Source organism: Cibotium barometz, chromosome 58 (genome assembly GCF_041138505.1).
Source record: "Cibotium barometz isolate CiBa-2024 chromosome 58, ASM4113850v1, whole genome shotgun sequence".
In the NCBI taxonomy this organism is placed as follows: domain Eukaryota; kingdom Viridiplantae; phylum Streptophyta; class Polypodiopsida; order Cyatheales; family Cibotiaceae; genus Cibotium; species Cibotium barometz.
This window is the reverse complement of record NC_141103.1, coordinates 5,772,129-5,782,686: the sequence shown is the minus strand read 5'-3', so window position 1 is coordinate 5,782,686 and position 10,558 is coordinate 5,772,129.

The window sequence follows — 10,558 nt, the reverse complement described above, 5'->3', positions numbered from 1 at the left end:
AGCAGCAACAACAGTCCCAAGATTCACAACAACAACATACAGGTGGAAGATGCTAGTTTAGAGGCAGGGGGAGTCAACCAGGTCATGGTAATTGGCAAAGGCAGAACAATGATACACGAGGCTATTTTTACTATGGTAAGCCTGGGCAGGTGCAAGCAAATTGTTATAAGAAGTAGAGTGACATGCAAAATGGAAAAGTGTAGCAAAACAACTATGCATCCTCTAACAGAAATAATGAGGATAATGAGAGGTTGTTTGTTATACAACATGTGGTTAATGCTGTGTCTGGAAATGATGTACGGTATGTTGATTCAGGTGCTTCAAACCACATGACAATTCATGGTGAGTGGTTCAAGGAAATGAAGAGTCTTGAAAGACTAAGTTTTGTTGAAATAGGTGATGACACTGCTCATATGATTGCCCATGTTGGAGATGTGCCATTGTCTATGCAGGATGATAAAGTGAAGTACCTTGTAGATATAATTCATGTTCTGAACATTACAAAGAATCTCGTTTCTATTGGGGCCAGATGATTGAGCAGGGTTTGTAAGTTCGGTTTAACTCTGATGGCTGTTATGTAGAAGACTTCAAAGATAAGTGCAGGTTGGTTGCAAAAGGCAACAGAGTGGGAAAAATTTTTACATTGAATGTGAATATGCCTGAAGTGAGTGCTACAATATTTGCAAATGGTCCAGGAGTTATTAAAAATACATACATTTGGCATAAGAGAATTGGGCATGTCAATGTGTGTAAAGAATGAAGTCTATGCAGACTAAACAAATTATGACAGGGCTGCCTAAGTTTAAAGTTGAAGGTATACATAAAGTTTGTGAAGCATTGAAAGTTTTTGGATGTACTGCATATCTGCATGTGCCAGATGAGTTACATACCAAGATGGATCCAAAAACAGAAAAATGTGTGTTTATTGGGTATTCCCTTGAGAAAAAGGGATATAGATGTTATAATCCTACTACACGTGAATTGAGGGTAAGTAGGGATGTTGTATTTGATGAGATGAGTAGCTGCTGGTATCCTACTGACAAGGATGCTATTGGGGTTGATGTAAGTGGAAATGCTGTTGCACAGAATGCAAGTCAGCAATCACAGTCATTGAGTGACCAAGAGAGGCCTCATCCAATGGTTCTATTGATAGACCATGGAGTGGCAGGCTATGTCATAATACCAGTCCTAAAAATGTAGTTAGTACATCACATAAAGGCAAAGAGAAAGTGGTTGAGCCCCTTGGTATGCTTGACATTTCCGCAGAGCATTCTCTTGATGATGGAGATTCTAGTGGCTCGGAGATGAGCCTTGATGAGGATCTTGGGATTCCAGCAATGAGGACACTTGGTGTGAAGAAGGCTATAGAAGCCATGAATGCAAAGTTACGAAGATCTGAAAGAGTCAAAAATCATGTGCAGAGGTTGATTTATGATGGTTATGTGGCACATCACTATGCATATATGGCAAAAGTTGTGTAAGTTGTAGAACCCACATGTTTTGATGAGGCTATTGGAAGAAATGTGTGTTGGGAGAAAGCTATGGATGAGGAGATGGATGCATTGTATGGAAATGAGACTTGGGATTTGGTGCCATTGCTTGAAGGCAAGAAAGCTATTGGCTGTAAGTGGGTGTATAAGGTGAAACATAACAATGATGGTAGCATAAGCAAGTACAAGACTAGACTGGTAACCAAAGGATATGCGCAGACACATGGGATTGATTATGAGGAGACATTTGCCCAGTTGCAAAGATGGCAACTGTGAGTTGTGATTGCGGTGGCTATAGCTAAAGGGTAGTTTTTACATCAGATAGATGTGAAAAATGCATTGTTGCATGGTGACTTGCAAAGAAGAGGTGTATATGGATTAGACATCCCAAGCTTATATAGTGCTAGTTGGGATGGTATTGTCTAATCAATATCTAAGGCGCCATAACAAAGGAGGAACAATTGCAAGGTATCTGCATTACATATATAGAATCATGAAAGGATCCAAAGACCTATGGTGCAAGTCAAGACATCCAAAGCAATAATTCCCACGAGATGAGCGAAATGGTAACACCTCTTGTGAGCTCAGTGGATCCTACTTTTTTAGTATCACCCGGCTACATGATAGACCAAGCCGCCCTGACTACTACTATTGTTCCTCTAGGTTACACAGGACTCCAAGAATCTACAAATACAAACTTCACATTTCAAGATCGTAGTAGAGAGGTACCAACCCAAGATGCATCACTCATAAACAGTACCACACCTATGACCAACCATGCAGGATTGCCAGTTTCATGCCCTCGGTTACAACTATAGCAACCATGGTTGCAGCAGTCCCTATAACAATGGCTCCAGGCCTATTTAACACATCTACCTCATCGGTTAGGCCCACAAAAGGAGGAACCTTCACCCAAGATCCTTGATTCCTTGCATCTTCCCCTACTTTGCCAATGCACCCTAGCGCAAGGGGGACATCCTCACAAATGACTAGACCAGTGGTCTCTTGGCTCATATGACATCGGTACCTATGTGAATTTCTATACGACACTGCACCTATTAGACTCATGTTACCCCTCCAGGGTTCATGCCATTACGCCCATAGAGATAGCACCCTTCATACCACATGCTACCCCTGTTGTACCAATACCTCATGTTGCCCTCTGGGATTCATGCCATTACACCTGCACATAGCACCCTTCATACCACATGTTGTCCATGTTGTACCAATACCTCTAGCAGAAACCCTTCCAACTAATTCACTAGTCTTTACATAAGCACTGGGGAGAACTATGGGGTTGAAAGTATAGGACCAATCATGAGAGATAACGGATGGAGTAGCTCTGGAAAGGCTACACAAATCGCAAAGCTTATGCACAAGTTCAATGGAGAGGGAGATCCTAGGAGACACCTCGAGGTCTTTGATCAAGTTTGCGAAGCCTTAGGTGAGATCAATGAGCTGCAAGACCAGCGCATTTAGCCTTACGCTACATAGCAAGGCTAGTGATTGGTATCAAACTCTAAGAATTAAAGAACGTCTAAACTTTACTGGGCTTAGAAGGTTAAGCCTAAAGCAGTTTGTGCGTGAGGGAGCTTTATGGAATATGGCTTCACAGTTGCACAAAGCTGAGAGAAAAGAAGATGAGTTAGTGAGAGATTTTATTAGTCGTCTCTTAAGCATTTGAACTCTCATTATACTCTACATGAGCGCTTTTCCAACAATCAACTGATTGATCGATTTATCCATGGGCATAAATGTGAACATATCCATAATGGTTTGGTCATTAGAGTTATCACCACTTGGGAGGACATCACAGCTAATGCCATCCAACTTAAGGATAACTTGATGATACAAAGGAGTAAGAGCTTCAGAGTCTAAGTCTGTTACATCAGCCATAGCGATCGTAGCACCACCACTGCAAAACCTGTAGCTAAAGGTAGTACATTAGCGGAAATGACTTGGGCTGACTTATCAAAAGCCCTCCAAGAGGAAATGAAGACTACCAAAGCTTTGGACAATGCACCCTTCCAACGCATGCCGGTAGCTTCCAATGCATGCCGGTAGCAACCTAAGCATGTCGGTAGCTTCCAACGCGTGCCGGTATAGGCCATGGCGGCCAGGGTCTCAGTGGCCCAAGCAACTGTGCCCCAAGTAATTCTGTAGGAGGGGGCCCGGTCAGCTAACACTCACGAGGTGCCTGTGTGACCGCACGACATTTACATCACTAGCGGGTTTGGTAGAGCTGGCACTAACATATCTTCGCCATAGATTCTACAGTTGGGACTACACCGACTAGTCCACACCTACCCACTCTGCTTTAGTGTGTTCACATTATGAACTTCTTGTATATACTCTAGTATGTGTGTTAGTCACTTTATCTCCTTTGTAGACCTCTTTTGTTAAAGAAGAAGAACAACAACAATTTTCAGCCTCTTATCTTGTGTGTTCTCTTCTAGGGTTTTTGTGAGTGTGTGTGTGCTTGCAAGAGCTAAAGCTCTCCTCTCCCCTGCATCTTTTCATGGTATCAGATCTTGGCTCATGCTAAGGAGCTGAGCAGCAAGCAAGAGAAGCATAGGAAGCAGTACAAGGGTAAGAGCTTCATCTACTCTTCCCCCTTTCTGTTGGCTACTACATCCTTGGGAGCCCTTCAGGAGGCACCGACAAATGAACTTTGATTAAGGAGCTGTCTTCATGGGAGCGGAGCTACATGGCAACAATATTATCGTTTAGATAACATTTTTTAGGTCAAAAACGCATTTTGGGCTTGTCTTGACATCCATTTTTCAGTTCACAGGCATTCGCGTACACTGCATGTAAGTTTCGATTTTCTGTAGATTTCTATTTTTGGAACTACAGAAAGGGCATTTGGTTGTGCAGACACTGTGTGTACTGCAAAGAGGTCTTACAATTTCCATGGGTGTATGTATGCAAATTGAGGTCATTGGTTATGACAGTTTAGATGCAGTATAATACCGCTCTAAAGAATACAACACTTTGTTGTGCAAGTCAAACAAGAGTGTTGTTTTTAGTAAGTTTGTGTTGTGCAGACAAGATGTCAAATGATAAAATTAACCAAATTGTTGCAAAAAATCTTGACAAGAACAACTTCCATGCTTGGAGGTTAAGATTAACAAATTTCCTGATGGGAAAAGGCTATTGGGACTACAATGAAGGTGAACATGAGGAGATACCAGAGATTAATCCAACTATTGCAAATGTAAAAGAATATAAGGATTGGAATCAAGGAGCAAGGAAAGTCATGTATTGGCTTTCTCTATTGGCATATAGGACACTATGATTGGACATATACACAGGATGCCAAGTCACCCAACGAGGCATGGGACACCTTGGTGAAGTTGTATGAAACTAACACCAAGTCACGAAAGATTCAGTTAAAGAATGAGCTTCATACTATGGAGAAGAAAAATATGTCTATGAATGATTATGCCTTGAAGATCAAGGGAATTGTGGAATCCCTTGCATCTATTGGTGTTTCTATTGATGATGATGATAAGGTGGAAGTATGTCTACGTGGTCTCGGGCCATGTAAGATCCCGGTCTCCACCGCGCAACGGATTCGGGGTACTAGTAGCAGCGGAAATAGCACATCGTGCGCGGGGTAGGGGTCTCACACTCGGGGCCTCGCCCACCCACGGATATCCGGACAAGAGACTAATCCGTCGGTTTGTCCAAAACCGAAACCGGAAAAACTTCCTTTACCCGGAAAGCACGGGCGATTCCACCAGGATAACTCTTTACTCTAACGTAATCAGGATCATTACTGATCAAACTGATCCGACTGCACCTCTAACGGTACTTGGTCAGATCAAGGAAGAAACTTGCACTTGGATCATTGGGATCAACGCTTTTTTCCCCATCAAGAGGCACAACCGTTGATTCCTATCCATAGAACAATTACTATCTGGGATTTACTTCATCTATCGTAATAATAGAAATTAAATCTCCATTTACAGATCCATTAGTCCAAACTAACCCCATCCAGTCCCATGGGTTAGCCAACCGCCCAACCACTGTAGTGATGGGATCCAATTAAGAATTTGGTTAGGTTTTGTCCCGGGTACCAAAGAAAAGGGTTCCAAGGCCCCCTAGCCGGAAGTTCATGCAAACATAAAACTAGTCACACCACTTACACACCCAATATGAAATTGCCTTTTTCTTAGCATCAGCTAACTTTAAAACAATCCTTTAATGAAACCATTATGTCACTGATGACAATCCTCAGTCTCTGGTTGAATCCTTATTTCCAGTCATTCATTCATCGGTATACTTATGGCATCATTGGCAACCAGAACGCTCACCACCTGTTCACTCAGGGGCCTTTTCCATAGTTCCTAGCTCATAGTAACCGGCAATATATTCATATAATAGAATGGAATCTCCGTGGAAGATCAGCAAGATCAACCCACAGATCCATATAAAAGAGCCATGGACTCATCTGTTTTGAGGACCAGCAAGGTCAATCAACCAGATCCATGCCCGGTTTCAGAAAACAACTCTTACTCCTTGTTCCAATATCTTCCACGACGCACATGTGGGTATCTTCGGCGACCCAGAGCCCGAGCACCGTATGGTCAGCACCCTCTAGGATCCTTCGCAGGTGACCTAGCGCTTCACTCATAGGCCGCTTCCTTGGTCCCTAATCCACCGTACTGAAAGCTCACCATTTAAATCGAACCGAGGCTTCGGCCGACCTTGCTACGTGAGACGTCATCCATTGACTCTCCGTCAGCAGTTGTAACTTTATCAGTTAGGTCTCCTTGACCTTAATCCACAAGATGGTCAAAATGCTTCCCCAGCATTCTTGACATAAAACATTCATTTACAAACAGTTCACAAAATACAGTTTCTATATCGAACTCTCGTCTTTTCCATTTTATCCTCCTTAGTCCACATTACTTATTCCACATCCCATTCATATGTATTCATCATCATCCATTCACTCATATCGACGACACATTATTTTCCATACACATTCACATTCATTATTCTACATACACATCCATGCACACATCCATTTTCACATCCTCATTCATACATCCACTTCCACATACATACATCCACATCCGTATCTACATCCATACATCCACATCCACATCTACATTCATATCCATACATCCACATCCACATCCACATTCACATTCATACATACACATCCACCTCCACATTCACATTCATACATACATATCCGTATCTACATCCATATTACATCCATTCTCGCCCTACACATTCCATATACATCTTATCATATCCTATCACATCTCATACACATCTTATCACATCTCATACACCTCTTATCACATCTTATCACTTCCCATACGCATCTTATCACTTCCCATACGCATCTTATCACATTTTATCACATCTCATACACCTCTTATCACGTCTTATCACATTTCATATCTTTTTATAGAATACAAGAGAATTCTTATATTTGATATAAGATTTCTCTACATTTTTATTTATGCATAAATTCCATTTAAGGAGACTAACACTTTCGAATTAAAAATCAATCTTTTATGCATAATTTCATTTTAAATGAAAATGACACTTTTGAATTAAAATTCAATCTTTTATGCATCTTCCTATGCATAAATTCAATTTGGATGAGAATTGACATTTTTGAATTAAAAATCCATCTTTTATGCATCTTCCTATGCATAAATTCAATTTGGATGAGAATAACGCTTTTGAATTGAAATCTTATTCTTTTATGCATCTTCTTGTGCATAAATTCAATTTAGATGAGAATGACACTTTGAATTAAAAATCAAACTTTTATGCATCTTCTTATGCATAAATTCAATTTGGTAGGAATTACACTTTTAGAATAAAAGAATTTCTCTTATGCATCTAAGTTATGCATAAAATCCATTTATGATGAAAATCACACTTTTAGTATAAAAAGAATATCATTTATGCATATCTCTATGCATGAAATCCAATATGGTAAAAGTAACACTCTTACAATAAAATAATCAACTTTTATGCATACCTCTATGCATGAAATTCAATTATGATAAAAGTCACACTTTTATAATAAAATAATCAACTTTTATGCATACCTCTATGCATGAAATTCAATTATAATTAAAAGTCACACTTTTATAATAAAATAATCCACTTTTATGCATACCTTTATGCATGAAATTCAAATATGATAAAAGTAACACTTTTGATATAAAAATTTATCCATTATGCATGAAATAAAAATGATAAAAGTAACGCTTTTGATATAAAAATTTATCCTTTATGCATACTTCTATGCATGAAAATAAAAATGATAAAAATAACACTTTTGATATAAAAACTTATCCTTTATGCATACTTCTATGCATGAAAATAAAAATTGATAAAAGTAACACTTTTGATATAAAAATTTATCCTTTATGCATACTTCTATGCATGAACATAAAAATGATAAAAATAACACTTTTGATATAAAAATTTATCCTTTATGCATACTTCTATGCATGAAAATAAAATTTGATAAAAGTAACACTTTTGATATAAAAATTTATCCTTTATGCATACTTCTATGCATGAAAATAAAAATGATAAAATAACACTTTTGATATAAAAATTTATTCTTTATGAATACTTCTATGCATGAAAATAAAAATGATAAAAATAACACTTTTGATATAAAAACTTATCCTTTATGCATACTTCTATGCATGAAAATAAAAATTGATAAAAGTAACACTTTTGATATAAAAATTTATCCTTTATGCATACTTCTATGCATGAAAATAAAAATTGATAAAAGTAACACTTTTGATATAAAAATTTATCCTTTATGCATACTTCTATGCATGAAAATAAAAATTGATAAAAGTAACACTTTTGATATAAAAATTTATCCTTTATGCATACTTCTATGCATGAAAATAAAATTTGATAAAAGTAACACTTTTGATATAAAACTTTATCCTTTATGCATACTTCTATGCATGAAAATAAAAATGATAAAAATAACACTTTTGATATAAAAATTTATCCTTTATGCATACTTCTATGCATGAAAATAAAATTTGATAAAAGTAACACTTTTGATATAAAAATTTATCCTTTATGCATACTTCTATGCATGAAAATAAAAATGATAAAATAACACTTTTGATATAAAAATTTATTCTTTACGCATACTTCTATGCATGAAAATAAAAATGATAAAATAACACTTTTGATATAAAAACTTATCCTTTATGCATACTTCTATGCATGAAAATAAAAATTGATAAAAGTAACACTTTTGATATAAAAATTTATCCTTTATGCATACTTCTATGCATGAAAATAAAAATTGATAAAAGTAACACTTTTGATATAAAAATTTATCCTTTATGCATACTTCTATGCATGAAAATAAAATTTGATAAAAGTAACACTTTTGATATAAAAATTTATCCTTTATGCATACTTCTATGCATGAAAATAAAAATGATAAAAATAATACTTTTGATATAAAAATTTATCCTTTATGCATACTTCTATGCATGAAAATAAAATTTGATAAAAGTAACACTTTTGATATAAAAATTTATCCTTTACGCATACTTCTATGCATGAAAATAAAAATGATAAAATAACACTTTTGATATAAAAATTTATTCTTTATGAATACTTCTATGCATGAAAATAAAAGTGATAAAAATAACACTTTTGATATAAAAACTTATCCTTTATGCATACTTCTATGCATGAAAATAAAAATTGATAAAAGTAACACTTTTGATATAAAAATTTATCCTTTATGCATACTTCTATGCATGAAAATAAAAATTGATAAAAGTAACACTTTTGATATAAAAATTTATCCTTTATGCATACTTCTATGCATGAAAATAAAAATTGATAAAAGTAACACTTTTGATATAAAAATTTATCCTTTATGCATAATATAAAAATTCAATTTCTCCATGATTACAATGAAATTCTTTTAATTAATCTAGGATGATAATTCTTAGAATATGGTAGAAAGTCCTCTTTTCATGCTTTGAATGAAATTATTTTATGTGTAAATTTTTACAAAATTTTACCATAGCTCCGCTACTATGACTGATAAATCTCAATTATTTTAAAAGATAATGCTTATTTTTAAGAGAATGATTAGAATGATCCCTAATTGGATCATTATGGATCATTAATCCATAATGGATTGAATCAAAAATAATAATGAAATACATAAACTAAAAGCATAGAAAAAAAACCATTAATTTGGTCTCAAGTATAGATTAATCTTGGATTAAGGAAAAGCTTTATGAAAAGCTTCATTTGGATTGAGAATGGGTCATGAGTATGACCATTTCTTGAGTGAGAGAGAGAAATTACATAAAAACCATTAGAATGTAAACATAAATGAAAATTTATATAATTCTTTACTATCATTAATCAATTAACTTCAATAGCATTCATTAAATTTTGTAACTCTTCACTACTATTCATCAATTAACTTCAATAGCATTTAAAAACCATACCAATTAAGCTTCTCAAGCTTGAGAGGGGTTGAGAAGAGAGAAACATTGAGAAATTATAGAAAAGATCAATATTCACTAATTACCTTACAAATTGCTTGATTCTTTGTTCACGGTAGTATGTTGATGGAGCCACCAATGGGGATTGAAGAAAGAAGGAAGTGTCAAAAACTAGTGAATTATTAATGAATTCACAGTTCTTAGCTTAGGTGAAGTAGAGTAACAATGCATTAAACATTGTTGAGTTTCAACAAAGGGAAAGGCCTCTATTTATAGGAAAAAGTGAGTTCCTAACCAAACAAACTGATTCTAGAATTTTCCAACTCAGTTTGGTCAATTTTTGACCATTTTTAGGTCAGTTGAGCTAACTTTTTGTAACTAGACTTGAATTAGGAGAGAGGAGAGATGAAATATCTCAATTTTTATGAGTTTAAAACTCATTCAAGCATGTGAAATATGCACCTCCTTTTAAGAACTCCCCTTCCTTACATATGTGTCAAAATGGAATCATTATACTCAAAATATTTCATATTTTTAATATTGCTCATAGTTTTTTACTAATAAACCTTGTAC